This window comes from Lathamus discolor, chromosome Z (genome assembly GCF_037157495.1).
Source record: "Lathamus discolor isolate bLatDis1 chromosome Z, bLatDis1.hap1, whole genome shotgun sequence".
NCBI lineage: Eukaryota > Metazoa > Chordata > Aves > Psittaciformes > Psittacidae > Lathamus > Lathamus discolor.
The window spans coordinates 21,613,605-21,630,002 of NC_088909.1; positions in this window are offsets into that span (position 1 = coordinate 21,613,605).

Genomic DNA, 16,398 nt, shown 5'->3' on the forward strand with positions numbered 1-16,398 from the left:
CAACAGCATTTATAGGAGAGCTTGGAAGCAGCAGCTTCCAAAGTCCCTCGCCTTTACTGGCACCCGGAAGGGGCATTTTGTTCCCCTCAGAAGAGACTGAGCTCTTGCCCACGGATTTAAGTCTGGGCCACGCTACCAGTTTCTGCAACTCTCTGCTGCTCTCGCAGAGGATCCTGGCACTGGTGCACAGTCCCAGGAAGCCCTGCCACACATTTCAGGAGGCATCCCTGGTTTCTATAGGCGCTCACTTCCTGCAACTGGTTTAAGGAAAGGCACCTCTCAGCCTTCCATGGGCTGCAGGAGCAACCAAGAAGAGAACAGCAGCCCCTTCCTCGGAAAACAAAATAGAAAAAATAAACTACTTTCACCCACTGTAAAAGAAAGAAGAGGTTGGGATTATTCCAGGGTTTACTCCAAGATGAGAAGGGATGCTGCGCTGCTCAGACAGCAGCCATTCTTCATCTCAAGACCATGCAAATACTCAGAAGGCAGGCTCTGGCTGATTGAAGGCCATGGGGTTTTTGCTGGCATCACCAGGAAAGTGAGCAGTTTTCTCTGCCTATCTGCAGTAGAACTCAAAAAGCCCGTTTAAACCTGCCAGCCTCGTGTCCAGGCTCACAGACGACACTGGAAGGGAGACTCAGATGTGGTATAAATCCAGGTTTTAGGAAGGGATTGCTGTGCTTGGGCTCAATTTGGCCTCCTTTCCACCCAGGACCATTGCATTCTGCAGGTCAGTATGTGAACTAACAGTGCACCAGTGTCCTTTCTTCACCCCCGCGCGCTACGTGGGAATGTGTCCTTACGGAGAATAACTGATACCTCTGAACACTGTGAGGACACTCATGACGTGCCCTTAATTCACAGCCCTTGCAGCAGAGCCCAGCCTGGGGTCGGCTCTTGCCGCTGTTCAGAAATGCTTTTTGCAACAAGTGCCCCTAGCCTCACCAGAAACCGGATGTCTCCTCTCTTGGCACATCAAGCAGCTGATGTGGGATCTGCCAAGGGACCTCCTTCAGAGATGAGAAGGAGGAGGAGCAGCAGGAAGGGAGGTTCTCAGCCATCACTTACCATGGGCACAATGGTGAAAATATCACTGCAGAAAGGCATGGAGCCTCCCTGCACCTCTGTCCCCTGGTTCTGGGAGCTGCAGATGGGAAGGGAAGGGTGTTCTCTGAGAGGGGGGACCAGCCCGTGCTCCGTAGGAACATCAACCAGCTTGTCCTCTTCCTGCCTCTGCAGCCTGTGCCATGGGAGAGACGAACCAAGCAGATAATTGAATAAGCAGCAGATTTGCAAAGCCTGTCGTGTCAGTGCACGAGCAGCAAAGCACTCGGCGAGGAAGAGCAGCAGCTCAGCACAGGGCTGACCCTGAGACACAGGCTCCCACATGGATCCCATTATTGCCGTTCTTCCCAGCACGGCAAGGAGTTTTACTCCTCACTGACGAGCTAACAAGAGGTTTCTTAAAGCTGGCAGCCCTCAAGAAAAAGCCTCCTGCATTGGGAGGGGAGAAGCAACTGGCTTTCAGCTGCTCGTTACCAGCATCACACTTTTCCCCTTCCCTTTTGCACCCACAGGGGTGAGGAGACAGTATCTGCACTGCCTTTCACCAGAGGATCCCGGTGCACTTCCAAAGCAAAGCAACGGATTTGGGCATCCCATCACTTCAGTGACACAAATGGGTTTCTGAGCATGAAAACAGAGGTGCCAAGAGACGAAGGGACTCTGCCCAGCATCACCTAGTAAAGAAGTCAGGACCAGCATCTCTGAATGCAAACCCTACGTGGAATCTTGAACCACCTCATCTTTTCCCTCGTTTTGGCCTCCACTGCAGAGCTGTGATGCACTTAACCTCTCCCTTTATCGGCGGCTGCAGCAGAAATCAATCTAGTGTTTAAAGATCACAAGCGGGAGATGAAAGGGGAGCACTGCTGCAGAGCGGTTGCTCCTTGCTGGCACACTGCTGTCCCCCCTTCACGCTCCAGTCCCCTGGCCATGAAGAACCAGCGGGTGACAGCACTGGGGGACCAGGGGAAAGCTCCATGTGCAGCAAATCGAGGCAACGCCGTGTGAATGATCATCACCCAGCTAAATCCAAACGCAAAGAGAAGGGAAACAGGCAAGGACGTTACTTGCTGCACACACACTGAGCCTCGCGCACATGCTGTGCATGAGGAGGGCTTCCACACACTGGCATGAGCAGCCCTCAACTCAAGCTCCGTCAGCAGGCCAGAATCACATCCCCAAAAGCGCTGCAGGAGGGACACCTTCTAATGGGCCATGTCTTTTGGGGTCACATCCCAACACAGGCGCCTGCACTGCCTCCTCTCAGGAAAAGGCCCTCTCTCCTCTGAGGTCTCAAAAGCTTCTCTGACAGCAGGACGGTGGCCTTGGACCATCCCCAAAACTACGAGTAAGGAGGAACCAAGCGTCGTGCTCAGAGTCAAGGACAGAGACTGGCACGACAGCAAGTCTCATACGTAAAAAATCAGGTTGAAGTGAACTCTGGGGAAAGCTGGTGGCTTCTGAGGGGACAGAGGATCACCCAGGGTCCAGTGCGAGACAGGCAGGTGGGGAGAGATGCTAAAGAAATGGTCCAGGGAAGAATCAAGGCAAGCTCACGAGATTTTCTTTTAACTCAGTGCGTTTGCACAGAACTCACACACTGTGTCATTAAAAACAGACAACAGTGGAAAACCAGTTCTGGCCTTTGAGGCATTTCTGACCTAATTACGCTGAACTTGATGTGCTCAAAGCCCTTGAAAAGTGCTGCAGTTCAAGGCAGTTTCCTGATCAGCTCTGGGTTCAGACTAACTCCCGTATATCTGCACCCATCTGAGCCTGAAAAGTCGCACAAGGATTGCCCAAGTCACATAAGCTTTAAAGTGTCATTTCCAGTTCATCCCCCCAGGCTGTGAGTGTTTCTCTGCTGCCTGAAATGGCAATTTCAAAGCTTCGCCAGAGACAGCCTTGGAAGAACCTGCCCCATCTCTCACCACCACGACGACACAGGTTGCTGAAGCCCAAAAGCACTTCCAAGTCCTGGCTGCCCTCCCTTCCCCGCAGAGCCCTCCACATCTGCCCAGCCTATGAGGAAGGGGAGAAACACCTCGTTGGGCCAGAAACCAGGACACTGAAAGGCAATTCCCCAGCCTACGGCAGGACGGCCTCCACCTTCTGGGCCAACCAAGCACTCTACCCTGCCTGTGACTGGAAAAGGAGCCTGCCAGCTTATCAAAGAAGAAACTGCTTGAGTATCACAATAGCTGTGCCACCTGCAGCTCTTCAGTGCTACTGCTCAGTGCAGTCCCAGGTACCGAGTGCTGACACCTTCCTCAGCCTCATGGACCCTCCGTAGTGCACGGATCTCTGAACTCAATAGTTTGCCGCTCCCAAACGTGAGTTTGCCCTCTCAGGCAATCCAGTGATTGCACTCAACCTTCTCTCCCCAAAACATCATCCTCAGCTGTAGCGCGGCTGGGACTGCAATGGCAAGGGTTAAGCTCCACGCTGTGCATGGGTTTACGTGCCCTAATCCGTTCAAAAGCCCCAACAGCCCTCCGAGACCGTGTGTTAGTTTTCCCCTGGGGAATCTATCTTTCTGAGACGAATCTCTCAAACAAACCTCAGCTTCTGCCGCTCCTCCTCTTCCTGATCAACAAAACGCTTCCACTGGAAGTGGGCCGTGATGGCACTCTGATTGTGGATGACCAGGGAGCTTAGCTTTGACAGCGTGACAGAAGTCTTCTCAACTGTCAAGGAGCTCTTGTCAAGCCTGATGTTGACATTTACGGCTGTTCCACAAAGGCTTTTGTGAACATCTTCACCTGGAACAAAGCAAAAGCAAGTCTCGCCTCATCTCACTTGCTGACGGAAGTACAAGGAACAGAGCAATCTGCAGGCAACAGAAGAAAGAGCTGCAGTTTTGAGCTGCATAAGCAGTTCCCCGGATCAGGACACTTAGCATATCCTGACAGCTGCACATGCTACAGCATGAGGATGTCCTGGCACCACCTTAGGCACCTTATTTTGGGGGACGTTCGTGGAGATGTATCTTTTCAGATGTGCCCGGGTGCCCTTTGGGCTGCCATCCCACTCAGGTCACAGGGAATTCTACATCCAAGTCACTGAAGTGACGCTGAGGAGCGCCACCTCAGCCATGCCTTGCCCAGGGTCTCCTGCAGGCAGGAGATGCCCCCAGTGTCGTGTCATCCTCATCTCCTGGTCCTGAAATACTTGGCATAGCTCTGATCTCAGAACCCAAGCGGGAGCATTTGAAATGAAATGGAGAAGGGCAGAAACAACAATGGAAACTACAGAGCAGCTTCTGTGCTGAGCTCTGCACTCAACAGGCTGCTACTGGGCCCTCGGATCCATCTGCCAACTCCTTCTTTTGCTCCTGCTACGGTCACAGCCAGGTGCCTCACCACTGCCCGCACATTCTTCCTTGTCAAACGTGCTGCTGTTACCACTTCACCACCGGAGAAGTGAGTCCCTTCACTAGGGTAAGTGTCCTCTGGAAGGCTGGAGACTTACTTCCAGCACCAGAGCAACACGCACAGCAGCACAGCCATTTCAAAGTGTTTCTCCAAGGTGGTGTTCACGACCTACCTTCAGGCATCATTGCGCCCTCACATTACTGACTCCAGCCAGCCCTAGCAGCAGCTTGCTCATGAACCTCACCACTAAAGAACTGCTGCTAACAAGGCGGTTTCTACAGAATCATTCCCAGGCTACAGCAAAGCTCAGAGCACCCTAATGGCTACCGCTGCCACAGTTACTGCTCCTCCTGGTCACAAGTCCTCAGCATGGCCCAGCTCTCAGCACAGCACCAACTGTACCCATGCAGCACATCACAAGAAGAGGGTCTCTACCTCAAAGGCCTTCCCAGGAACTGTAACACAACAGATCGGGATGAAAAGCAATGACCCGTCAGGAGAGCTCTAGGGGACAGGTTGCAGGCTCTTCAGAGAGCTCTCTTGCACGTTAAAAGCCATCTCCTTTTCAGTCAGACTCCCTGCTGTGAGTTCTTCTGCAATGGAGCACCCAGAATATTCGCCATCGCCCCCGGTGCACCGTGCGCAGGAAGATCTGCCTGCCTTGTTACAGGCTGAAATATTCCAGCACAGGAATATCTGGCAGCCAGCAGGGGAGCTTTGCTCTACTCAGCGTGAAGGAACCTTGCAGAAGGGATTCAACAGGACAATGAAGCCACCAGATGATGACAGACAGCGCAGATACCGCTCTGGTTCGAAGGACACACGGAGGGTGCACCACGCGCTTACCTGTGTCATAGTGAACGATCATTGGACTCGTATAAACACCGGTCTTTGGTGGGTGGAATTCCACCGTGACTTCCATCGCTTCTCCAACGCCAAGAGTCCCAATGGAGGGATCCACAGAGAAAGGGCTGCAACACAAAGAGAGAGATCAGGACTGTATGGGAGACCCGGGCCCTCCGTTAAGTTTGCAGTCTAGTTCGCTTCAGCTCACTTGTGCAAGCAAGGAGCAAGCAAACCACAGTCGGTACAAGAAAACCAGAACATCCAGGATCAGAAATAGAGCGGGTGACTCTCCCTGCTGAAAGAGAACCAGACCTCAGAAGATCCCGCGGTATAACACGACCCCAGCCCCCCACACTCTGCACCCAGTTCTCAGTTCTCAGCTCTTCACCTCTGCACACGTGCAATCCAGTTACTCAGAATTCTGCTTTTTTGTGTAGTTCACTTAAAACTTTCCTAATGCTTCCCATTTCTTTATTGCAACTTGGGACTGAAATAGTTCATTGCCGAAGTTCGGGAACTCTTAAAACCCTTGTCAAGGAGCTCTCCACACACGCTCTATTACCCAGTAGAGTAGTTGGCAAGCGCCTTGCAAATAGATGCTAGACTTCACTGGGTATTTATTGTGGTGGTGCCTCTCACCAGCTCATTGCTTGCCTGTTTCTTGAGGCTGTGTTTGGGATCCGTGACCTGAGCCCCTCGAACTGTCCTCTGCCACACAGCACCTTCTTCAGCAGTCAAGCTGCCTTCCTACCTTGCCTCTTCCAACCCAACAGCATCAGACCTGCAAGATGCTGCGTTGCAGACACCACTGCAGTGTAAAACTTGCTTGCAGAGCTTTCTCAAAACACTGCAAGCAATGGCAAACCCCACGTGTCCTGCCCATCTCCAGCACCTCAGATGCTCTGCCTCCTTTTTCTCACAGTTTACAAGCCCATGACCACGCAACAGCGTTTTGCGCAAGGGATGAGCTCCTTTACCTCAGAGTGGTGATGCTGTAGCAAGCCTCCCGCTTCCCCACGTTGCGCACCAGCAGAGTTTTCTGGGTGCTGAACCTGACTGGACACTCGGAGAAGTTCAGCTGCTCAGGGAAGTCCAGGCTGGCTCGGGCACCTATGGCTCGGATAGGCACAAAGAACTTCTCCCTCTCTGTGATGATGATAAGCTCGTCGAAATAATCCTGCAGGGAGAGAAACAATCTCAGCACAGTGCCTTTAGCACCATGCCCATGGCAGAAGAAGAGCTGCTGGTTTCTGTGACTCTCACAGTAGCATTCGGTAATGTACATGCACTTTTTACCTTCATGGCCTTTCATTACAGATTATTTCACAAGCAGGGGCAGCCAGGGACCATGGGGCAGATCCTCTTTAGTTTCTACAGGCATGCTGCCCGAGGGTAGGCCAGAGTATTGAACTACATTTAAGCAGCAAACAGAAGATGAGGAAAAGGCCATGCACAGGCAGCAGACTCTCAGCCCTGAAGCCAACAGACGTTACGTTAAATATTCCACCACTGAAGGGGAAAACAGCCTGAAACAGGCAAGAGCCTCCAGCCTATGGGAGCACAACCTTCACCACCAGGAAAGAGTCTCCCCCAGGTCTAGATCCAGTGCAACTCCACTGAACGCAGGCCACTTCTTCAAAACCCACACCACACGCCTGCTTTGGAACCCAGCCCTGCAGGTTCACCTTCCCCTCAAGGCGCCATCTCTCGGGACCTCCACTCTCACCTTGTCCTCATCAGGTCTGAAAAGGATGCGGTAGGTTGAAGACATGCCCGGTGCTACCTTATAGTCCTCATTACTCGGGCTGATCAACTCGAAGTAAGGAGAGTTCCCCAGGATGACGTTCAGCAGACGAGGAACCTGCAGGGAAGACACAAGTAGGATTTTGTCGCTTGTGGAAACATGAGAAGGGACCAGGACAGGCCATGTGACATCCTTCCTTACCACCTTTCCAAAACACTTTTAGCTCTGAAGCTACACGCACGTAACACACGAGAGTGGACTTGAATCCCTTCTGCTGAGCTACACAGCTGCAGCACAGAGACAGTAGGAACAACACGCCCTGCTCTGAAGGCAGCAGGAAGGAGATGCAGTACCTCAAGCCACCTGCGTATTCAACAAGCCCAAAGAACATGCTTGCTTCTGCCTGCACACATCCATGCAGTCATACCTCTGGAGGGGGAATGTATCATCTGAAGGCAAACCAGCGTGCGTTACACGGGGAGGGAAGGAAGTCACTTCTGACACACCAGGGTGGAGCGGGGTGGTCAAGCTGCGGTGCTAGTCATGGCGGTGGACCAGCAAGAGAAGCAGACCACAGACACTCTGGGCTTCCTGAGAATAAAAGCTTACCTCAAGAGCAAAAGGACGAGCGCAGGAAGACAAAAGAACAACCCCAGGAAGAAGCAGATGGCTAAGAGAATTTAAAGGGGGCTGCAAAGCAGCAAGGGAGATCCGTAATACAAGGAAAGGCTGGTGCAGAGATGAGAACACCCAACGTGCCTCTACGATGGATACCACAGGCACGGAGACAGCAAACAGACATTCTCTAGCACACAGGCAGCAACGCCCCAGCACCCAATCTCATCTCAGAAAGCATAACAAGGAGACTTTGAATGACAGGCAGCTCCACTGATGAACACGACGAGCCTTGGAAAAAATGGAGGCTCATTCTGCACCCCTGACCCAAGCCTGGTGACCCATGGCCAAGGCAGCCCTGGACGCTCTAAACACCCTTTGCTCCCACCAATGCCCTGGGGCAGCAAGCTCCAGGAGCCCATTTCCCACTGCAGCCACACGTTCTGGTCGCCAAGTCCCTTGGCACGTGAGCCCAGGTGGCAAAGATCTTCAGCAAGAGCCACCCAGGATGCCTCTGAGGGTGCTGAGGAGCAGCCTGAAGACAGGAAAGCAATTCGACAGCAAGTACGCAAGAGCAGTAAGCACAGAGTGCAGCACTTCCGTATCGGAGTGAATACAGAGCACCTATTGGGCTCGATTGCACTTTGCCTCTATTACACATTGCTGCTAGCTGCAGTTTTAGGGAGCAGACAACCTCAGCTACCACGCAGGATACATCAGTAGGATTCCGAGGAATGTGGGAAACTCGTGAGACAGAGCACAATGTTCCTTTTCTCCAGGACATGACCAAAACCCAGCAAAATTAGAACATAATGAACTCTCTTGGGATTAGCATCTCTATCTTTGTGCATTTAAATATGCCAAGGGTTTTCCTTAGAGCTCATCTGCCTTTTACACCAGGGCTCTCTGACGCCTGAGGTTGTACCAGCTTCACAACTGATTCATTTTGGGTAAAATCAACAGTTCACACACTGCCTCCCCTTCACAGGGCATAGAAATCCCAAGCTGCAGCTGTTACCAGTCTCTTACGTTTTATTGGGAATGGCACCAACATCAATGCAGGTGTTGTTTTCCACTTGGGAAGCACGAATAGAGCAAATTCACTGTTTGCCTCTTTGCTGGTACTTGGCAAAGGCAAACATTCTGAGGAGCTGCACGGATGAGGGAGCAGCTGAAGCCAAAAGGCACAGTGGGAACGAAGCAGAGCAGTAGGAAAAGAGAAACTGAGGCCCATTTTAATAAGCAAAGGGCACACCTGCAGCAAAGATTGCCCAAAGTCACTGTGAACCACACCAGTGGTGTCCCTTGGGCATAGGTACCCACATTGCAACTTCCCAGTATGCCCAAGCTACACCAGGAATGACACAGTACTCTCTGGGAGTAACTGAGGGACCATACCTTCATCCTTCCTTGCCAAAGGGTCTTCCATGCTCTACCACGTCCCTGTAAAACCCGTTATCTCAGGAGATACTTTGACTTCTCTTGCTGTTCCTCCCGCTACATTAAGCCCTGACGGTGTCACTCCTTTTGTCCCCTCCTTTGTTTCTCCCAACAGGGAGATTTGAGGAGGGCGTTAATTCACCTGCACACTTCCACCTCCCCCCCAGCTCCCCGCTGTGCCCTCCTCTCACACACACGTCTTGCTCTTTCTTACACAACCGGATCCTGAATTACGCCTGTTTCTCACCTTTCTCTGCTTCCAGCACACTTCCTCTTACGTACCAAGAGAATCCCTGTGCGGAAGAAAGCGCTCCGCGACAGGACATTGAACTCAGCCCCTTTCCTCCCTCCTGTCTTTTCCCACCAGCTTGCTCTTGGCACATGCCTCACTGGAGCAAACGTTTCCCCAGCTGAAATTCAAAAGGTCTCCATTTCCCCCTCTACAGCAGAGCAGAACAAAATTGCTGCCACTTCTCAACTTCTCCCTGCTCATTTTTCGTAGGAAATCTCAACAGGATCACAATCTTTCCCGTTCAAGTTGGAGACCTTCAGGAGCACATTACCCTGCCTGTGCTGGGATTCTCCAAAGAGAACGCACAGCCACGCTGGCTTAGAAACACCTGAGCAGAACCGAATTAGGCTTAGCAGGAGACTCAAGTGGCACCTCAAGTCCAGCCCTTTAACTGCTGCTGCTAAGCCAGCCTGTTTCTCCTGCTCTTCCAAAACACCCAGCCTGGAGTGCTAATGCCAGGAGTTACAACTTACTCCAGCACAAAGTGGAGAAAACTCAAGCCCTGTGCTTTGACACGGAGTTGCACACAGGGGGCTCAACAGGCTGAGAGAGGGAAACATGCCCTGCCAGAAACCAAGATTCACCAAGGAGCCACCGGCACATGGTGCACACTCGCGGTAAAGCATGACAGCAGGCAAGCACTGCCCAGCCCTCGACATTCCCATCAGTCCAGGGCTTTCAAGGGGAAGCATGCTGGCTCAAAAAGCTCCTTTGGCTTAGTTACCACCAGTGCGCGGCCAAAACCAGCGGCACAATCCCCAGCATGGCAACATTTCCCCCATCTTGCAGAATCACGCTGCTGAGACATTTTATTCTGGATGCGCTGCGCTGCAGCAGGTAACTTGCTCTGCTGCACACCACGTGAATTCCACTGCTCTCCTCCTCCAGCCCAGTGCTCAGCCTCCACAGCCCAGCACTTACCCTGTCGATGTTCCTCAGAGCTAGCGCCGCTATGTAGAACTGGCGGGGAACGTAGTTCTCAAACACCACCTCGGATGGGAACGGCTGGAACAACCTCCGGTCCAGGCCAACTGCTGAGAACTGCAGATGCAAGACAGAGCAGAGAGAGCTTCAGCTGCTGGGAGAAAGATTAACGAATGAGGATCCCACACTGATCTCCAGTAAACACAGTCTCTTGGTGAGTGCATCTGCCCAGCTCACACTAGGAGATGGGAGCCCACCCACCTCCGCTCTCAGCTCACAAAACGTTTCTGGACCACGTTGAGCAGCCTCAAGCTAAGAAGCTCTTTTGCAGGCTCTTTCTCCAGGTTGCCTTCTCCAAAAGGCAAAGCAGCGCCCACCTCCAGCAGAGCCCTCTGCTAAGGGGCTCCCTCAGCTCCAGACGCTTGCTGGAACAGTCACGAGCGCTCAGGGAGCAAGCAAAACCCAGGAGTTTCTAGGAGCCTCCACAGGAAACAATTTGCAGGTGAACTTCCCTCTGAGACAGCGAGACTGAGTCCCACGCATCCCAAATATCTTTTTGGTTTTTTGATGCAGACCCGAGAAACCAGTCGGAAGACACCAGTACCAGGGAGGAAAGGCCAACAAGAAAGAAACAGGGCAGGTGGGAAACAGACAAATGAGGTGAATGCTGGATGGGGATGAAGTTTCAGCTGAAGTCTCAGCATTACGGGGCAACTTGAGCTAGACTGCAATTCGTATCCCCTTTCCCCACGAGCTTTAAGTTGATGCTTCACTCTATTCTCTTACTGCTCGTTTCTTGAATACCGCTGCAGAAGCAGCTCTGAAAAATGCACGCAAAGACCAAACGCTGACCCAGCAGAGGCAGTACTTGGAGATAATTCCTCCCTGCTGCTCTCCCCTCTCCCAGCTGCACTGTTGTCACTCGAGAGACACAGGCAGCTCTCCCGCTTCTCCACAAAAGCCACGCTCAGGCCGAGCCCAGTAGCTGTAGCACTGCCAGTTATTTGGGCGCCCGTCTTACGTGTTCCCACCTCCTGTGCTGCCTGGGGCAACCCGTAACCGATGTGCTACATCAGGTCTCTTGCTGGCAGCTTTCTGCTCAACAGCCTACCTCAGTCATCCACCCACCTGGACTGTGTGTTAGACTGAGCAGTCCTGCAAGAAAAGCAGCTTTGAACATCCATCTAAGAGAACACTGATCCAGGCAAAGCGCATCCACTCTTCTCTGCCCAGCAAAACCCACCCACTGCAGCAGAGGTTCCACTGCCTTTGTGCAGACCAGGAACTTCAATGGCTCATTGGAGAAATGTGTTTTTTGCCTTTCCCCCAGCACAAAGAACTCCACCACCACCAGTTGGAAATGACAACAGGACCTCATCACCAAGCTGCTTGCGTAAGCTGGAGGCAAGGCTGCCACAAGCACGTGCCCTCTTCAAATGTCACATCAAACGGCAAGGAGAAGAGCAGGGAAAGGCTACCTTTTGATGGGAGACTTCACCCATGTCCCGAAGCTGGGTAGCCCGGGGCCGCCTCATCTCCCGAGGGCTGGCCAGCCTCTGCCTGGTGGTGAGAGACTCTTCTGCCTCTCTGACCAGCTTCGGATTACGAGATGCTACCACTCTGCTCTGGAATCCATCCGCCCTTCTGGAGGACCTCATGGGCCGGGGGGTCTTGCCACTGGCCATGTCGCAGAGGTCGCCTGGAAGAAGCAACAGTTGGACAATCCACAACCCCAGAACCTTAAAACCCTGGACCCATGGAACCCTGGAACCCCGCAACCTCAGGGAAGGGCCCTTAAAACTCGCCCAGTTCCAACCCCCTGCCACGGGCAGGGACACCTTCCACTAGGGCAGGTTGCCCCAAGTCCCGTCCAACCTGGCCTTGAACACTGCCGGGGATGGGGCAGCCACAGCTTCTCTGGGCAACCTGTGCCAGGGCCTCGCCATTCCTGGCACACCCAAAGGACACAGCTGTGTCTCCAGCCTCTGGCATCCTTCCTAAGCGGAGAACACAGGGCCTCCCCACCCTCACTCATGATTAGACCATATTTAGGCTCCATTCACAGACGTAAAACCCCACAACAAACAGACCCTGAGCCAAAACAGCCTTTTGCTCTGGGGGCAGTCCCACGAGCCACACAGACGCACCAGGCGCTACTGGCACTTCTCACCCTCTCTGCAAGGAGCCTGATGATGTTTCTAACTAACTCAGCACAGGGTTCAAGACTCTGATTAAGAACTATACTTTCTCAAGGCTACTTTGCCTGGCTCACGTTACAAAGATTATCTGGCAAAAACGGCTCCTTCCAGGCAGGAAATCACCCCACTGCCCAAGAGCATTTCTCCATGCAGAAGGACGCCCTCATTTTCGCTTGTTAACACCCAAACTCCAGGCTCCCTACAGGCACTCCAGGCTGCCACAGCAGGAAAAAAGCAGGAAACCATCGAAGGCACATGAGCAATTAGCTCAGAGCTACGTAAAATCCAGGATGATATTCCCTCCTGCTTCCCTGTGCTCCACATCACCTCTGCTGTGTGCACTTGCTGGACACAGCAAGACAGCATCTAGGCAAAGATGGCCATTCCCTGCCCCTCGACTGCTCCCCACACCCTGCAAGCAAGGCAATCACTTCACTCCTTTACTGCCAAGGCAGCGACAGCACTGCACGTGTTTGTGGTGCCGGGCCCTCCACGGCTTCAGGAAACAAGGCTACCGTTTCCTTTTGTCCTTGCAAGAAACTCCAGAGCTCTGCACTGCCCTACGGACAGGAGGACCTGCTGCAGCAAGAGCTGGGATTTAGAGCTGGAAATAACTCCTTTTCAAGGGAGAAACCTAATGGGGATGATCCAGCATTAAGCTGGATTTCAGTGGTTTCTTACCGGGTCTTAAGAATAACTGCCTTATTCGTTCCAATTCTCCAAGCTGTGATTTCACTTCACTTGAAACGAACCCTGTCGTCGCCCCCACAACGCTTATTTCCAGAGGGCTTCCAACCTCCACAGCCCAGCCAGCCCAGCAGCTTCCCCCCGCGCCCTGGAGCAAGGCTCTTCCACAGCCCCAGAGCCTGCAGGGACCAGCCTCCCAGAGGAGCAGGAAAGGAGCACAACGGAGCAATCGGGCACATCTCCCTGCAGGGGCAGGACAAACCAGCCACCAGGACACAGCACCCCTCCAGCCCACCACCCCACGGCTCCCTGCTCCCCACCTCAGACAGCCAAGGCTCCCTTTGCTGCAGGACCTACAGCCTAGCTCCAAGTCTCTACCCTCACTGCAAGTTGCACGGCAATTTCAGAGCCCGTTCAAGCCCTTCTACCTGCCCAGCCCTGCTCTTAGCCCAGGGATGTTTAAATCCTGCCGGCTATCACACAACTGCCCCATCCCTGCTGCCAGCGGAGCTGCCTCCTCCCTGCCCAGGGCCAGACGCTACCTGAGCACGGGTGATTCACGCTTCTCCTGGAGGATTCCTCCGTGCGGGGCCCAGCCTTGGCTCCTGAATGCCCTCGCGCTGCTCGGCAGCTGTGGGCAGCTGCAGGGACAGGAGCCGCCCAGGGACGCCTCGGTGTGGCTCTTGCCCACCAGCACAGCAGCTAACTGCTGCTGGGCTGCCAACAGCCAGGGGAACCTGGGCAGCAAAGGACAGGGCTGGCACCTGGGCTGCCCAGCCCCTCTCCTCAACGCTCTGGCTTTGCCAGCTAGGGCAGGGTTTCACCAGCGCCTCGAGGAAGCAGAGCTCAGAGCCTGACAGTAGCTCAAGCCTGCTCCTGCCTCAGTGGCTCAGCAACTCCTGCTCTCACTGGGCCACGGCTGCTGCTCGCCTTTAACAGCAGCAGCTCCCCTGTACGTCACAATAGGCGAGGGCCACACGTGGCTTCCACGGCCACCGCAGGGCCTTGCTAAAGCTACAGCCTTGCGGATCCCTGCAGCCCCCCTACGCCTTCAATGTCTCCCCCGCAGTGAAGCCCTGCACCAGGGCTAAAGTGCACCTTACAGCAGCATTTGGTCACGCTCCGTGAGCGACACATAAATTGCTGGAGACACCGCAGATGAGCCAAGAATTTCTCTGCTTCAGCAGGAAAGAAAAAAGCTTCCGCACTGACTACAAAGCAACCATTTAATTCCTACTTTGCTGGCCCACGAGGAGCCCCGCCACACCAGGGCCATGGCCAGCGTGCCTTTGGGGTGACCCCTGTTGCTGTCCCTGGTGAGCGCCCGTCGATGACTTTGTACCCATTAAGCCTGCGCACACGGGCACACGCACCACACAAGGCCACCCAACTGCCCGGGGCATCTCAGCTGCCAGGAGCTTCACACGTTTGCAGCACAGCGTTTGCCAGAAGCAAAAGCTTCCCATGAGACTCGGGGCCACAGGCAAAGCAAATCCTCACACCTGCCTGGCGGGGAACGTGGAGCCCTCACTTTGAAACCAACACTCATCATCTGGGCCTTTACAACACAGGCAGGGAGGATATGAGCCCCGAGTGCTAACTGGCTCTCCAGGCAGCCAGCCTCTGGAAACACACCAAAACATGTCCCGCACCATGTCCAGCCACGAATCCAGCTGGAAACTGGAGAGCTCAGGCAAAGACACCTCAGGCGTGACACCCCTGTGTGCTGAAGGCACCAAGGCAGAAGCTCTCTAACTAAAGGAAACCCCTTACAAAAGCTCTACCACAGCTGACATCATTAATAGGAGCCCACTAGTAGAGCTTCCTGCTATTTCCTTCATAACCTTCAACTGCCAGCCAACGCTGAGACAGCCCAAACTCCCTTCCAGGGTCATAGAATCATAGAATCATAGAATAGTTAGGGTTGGAAAGGACCTCAAGATCATCTAGTTCCAACCCCCCTGCCATGGCCAGGGACACCTCACACTAAACCATCCCACGCAAGGCTTCATCCAACCTGGCCTCGAACACCGCCAGGGATCGAGCACTCACAACCTCCCTGGGCAACCCATTCCAGTGTCTCACCACCCTAACAGGAAAGAATTTCCTCCTTACATCCAATCTAAACTTCCCCTGTTTAAGTTTTAACCCCTTACCCCTTGTGCTGTCACTACAGTCCCTGATGAAGAGTCCCTCCCCAGCATCCCTATAGGCCCCCTTCAGGTACTGGAAGGCTGCTATTAGGTCCCCACGCAGCCTTCTCTTCTCCACGCTGAACAGCGCCAACTTGCTCAGCCCATCTTCATACGGGAGGCGCTCCAGTCCCCTGATCATCCTCGTGGCCCTCCTCTGGACTTGTTCCAGCAGTTCCATGTCCTCTTTATGTTGAGGACACCAGAACTGCACACAATACTCCAGGTGAGGTCTCACAAGAGCAGAGTAGAGGGGCAGGATCACCTCTTTCGACCTGCTGGTCTCGCTCCTTTTGATGCAGCCCAGGATACGGTTGGCTTTCTGGGCTGCGAGCGCACACTGCCGGCTCATGTTCATTTTTTCATCGACCAGCACCCCCAAGTCCTTCTCTGCAGGGCCGCTCTGAATCTCTTCTTTGCCCAACCTGTAGCTGTGCCTGGGATTGCTCCAACCCAGGTGTAGGACCTTGCACTTGTCATGGTTGAACTTCATAAGGCTGGCATCAGCCCACCTTACAAGCGTGTCAAGGTCCCTCTGGATGGCATCCCTTCCCTCCAGCATATCAACCGGACCACACAGCTTGGTGTCACTGGCAAACTTGCTGAGGGCGCACTCAAGCCCACTGTCCATGTCAGCGACAAAGATGTTGAATAAGACCGGTCCCAACACCGCTCCCTGAGGGACACCACTCGTTACCGGTCTCCAGCCGGACATCGAGCCATTGAGCACAACTCTTTGCGTGCGGCCGTCCAGCCAGTTCTTTATCCACCGAGTGGTCCATCCATCAAATTGGTATCTCTCCAATTCAGAGAGAAGGATGTCGTGTGGGACAGTGTCAAACGCTTTGCACAAGTCCAGGTAGATGACATCAACTGCTTTACCCTTGTCCATCAATTCTGTAGCCCCATCATAGAAGGCCACCACATTGGTCAGGCAGGATTTCCCCTTAGTGAAGCCATGCTGGCTCTCACCAAGCACCTTGTTGTTTTTCATGTGCCTTAGCATGCTGTCCAGGAG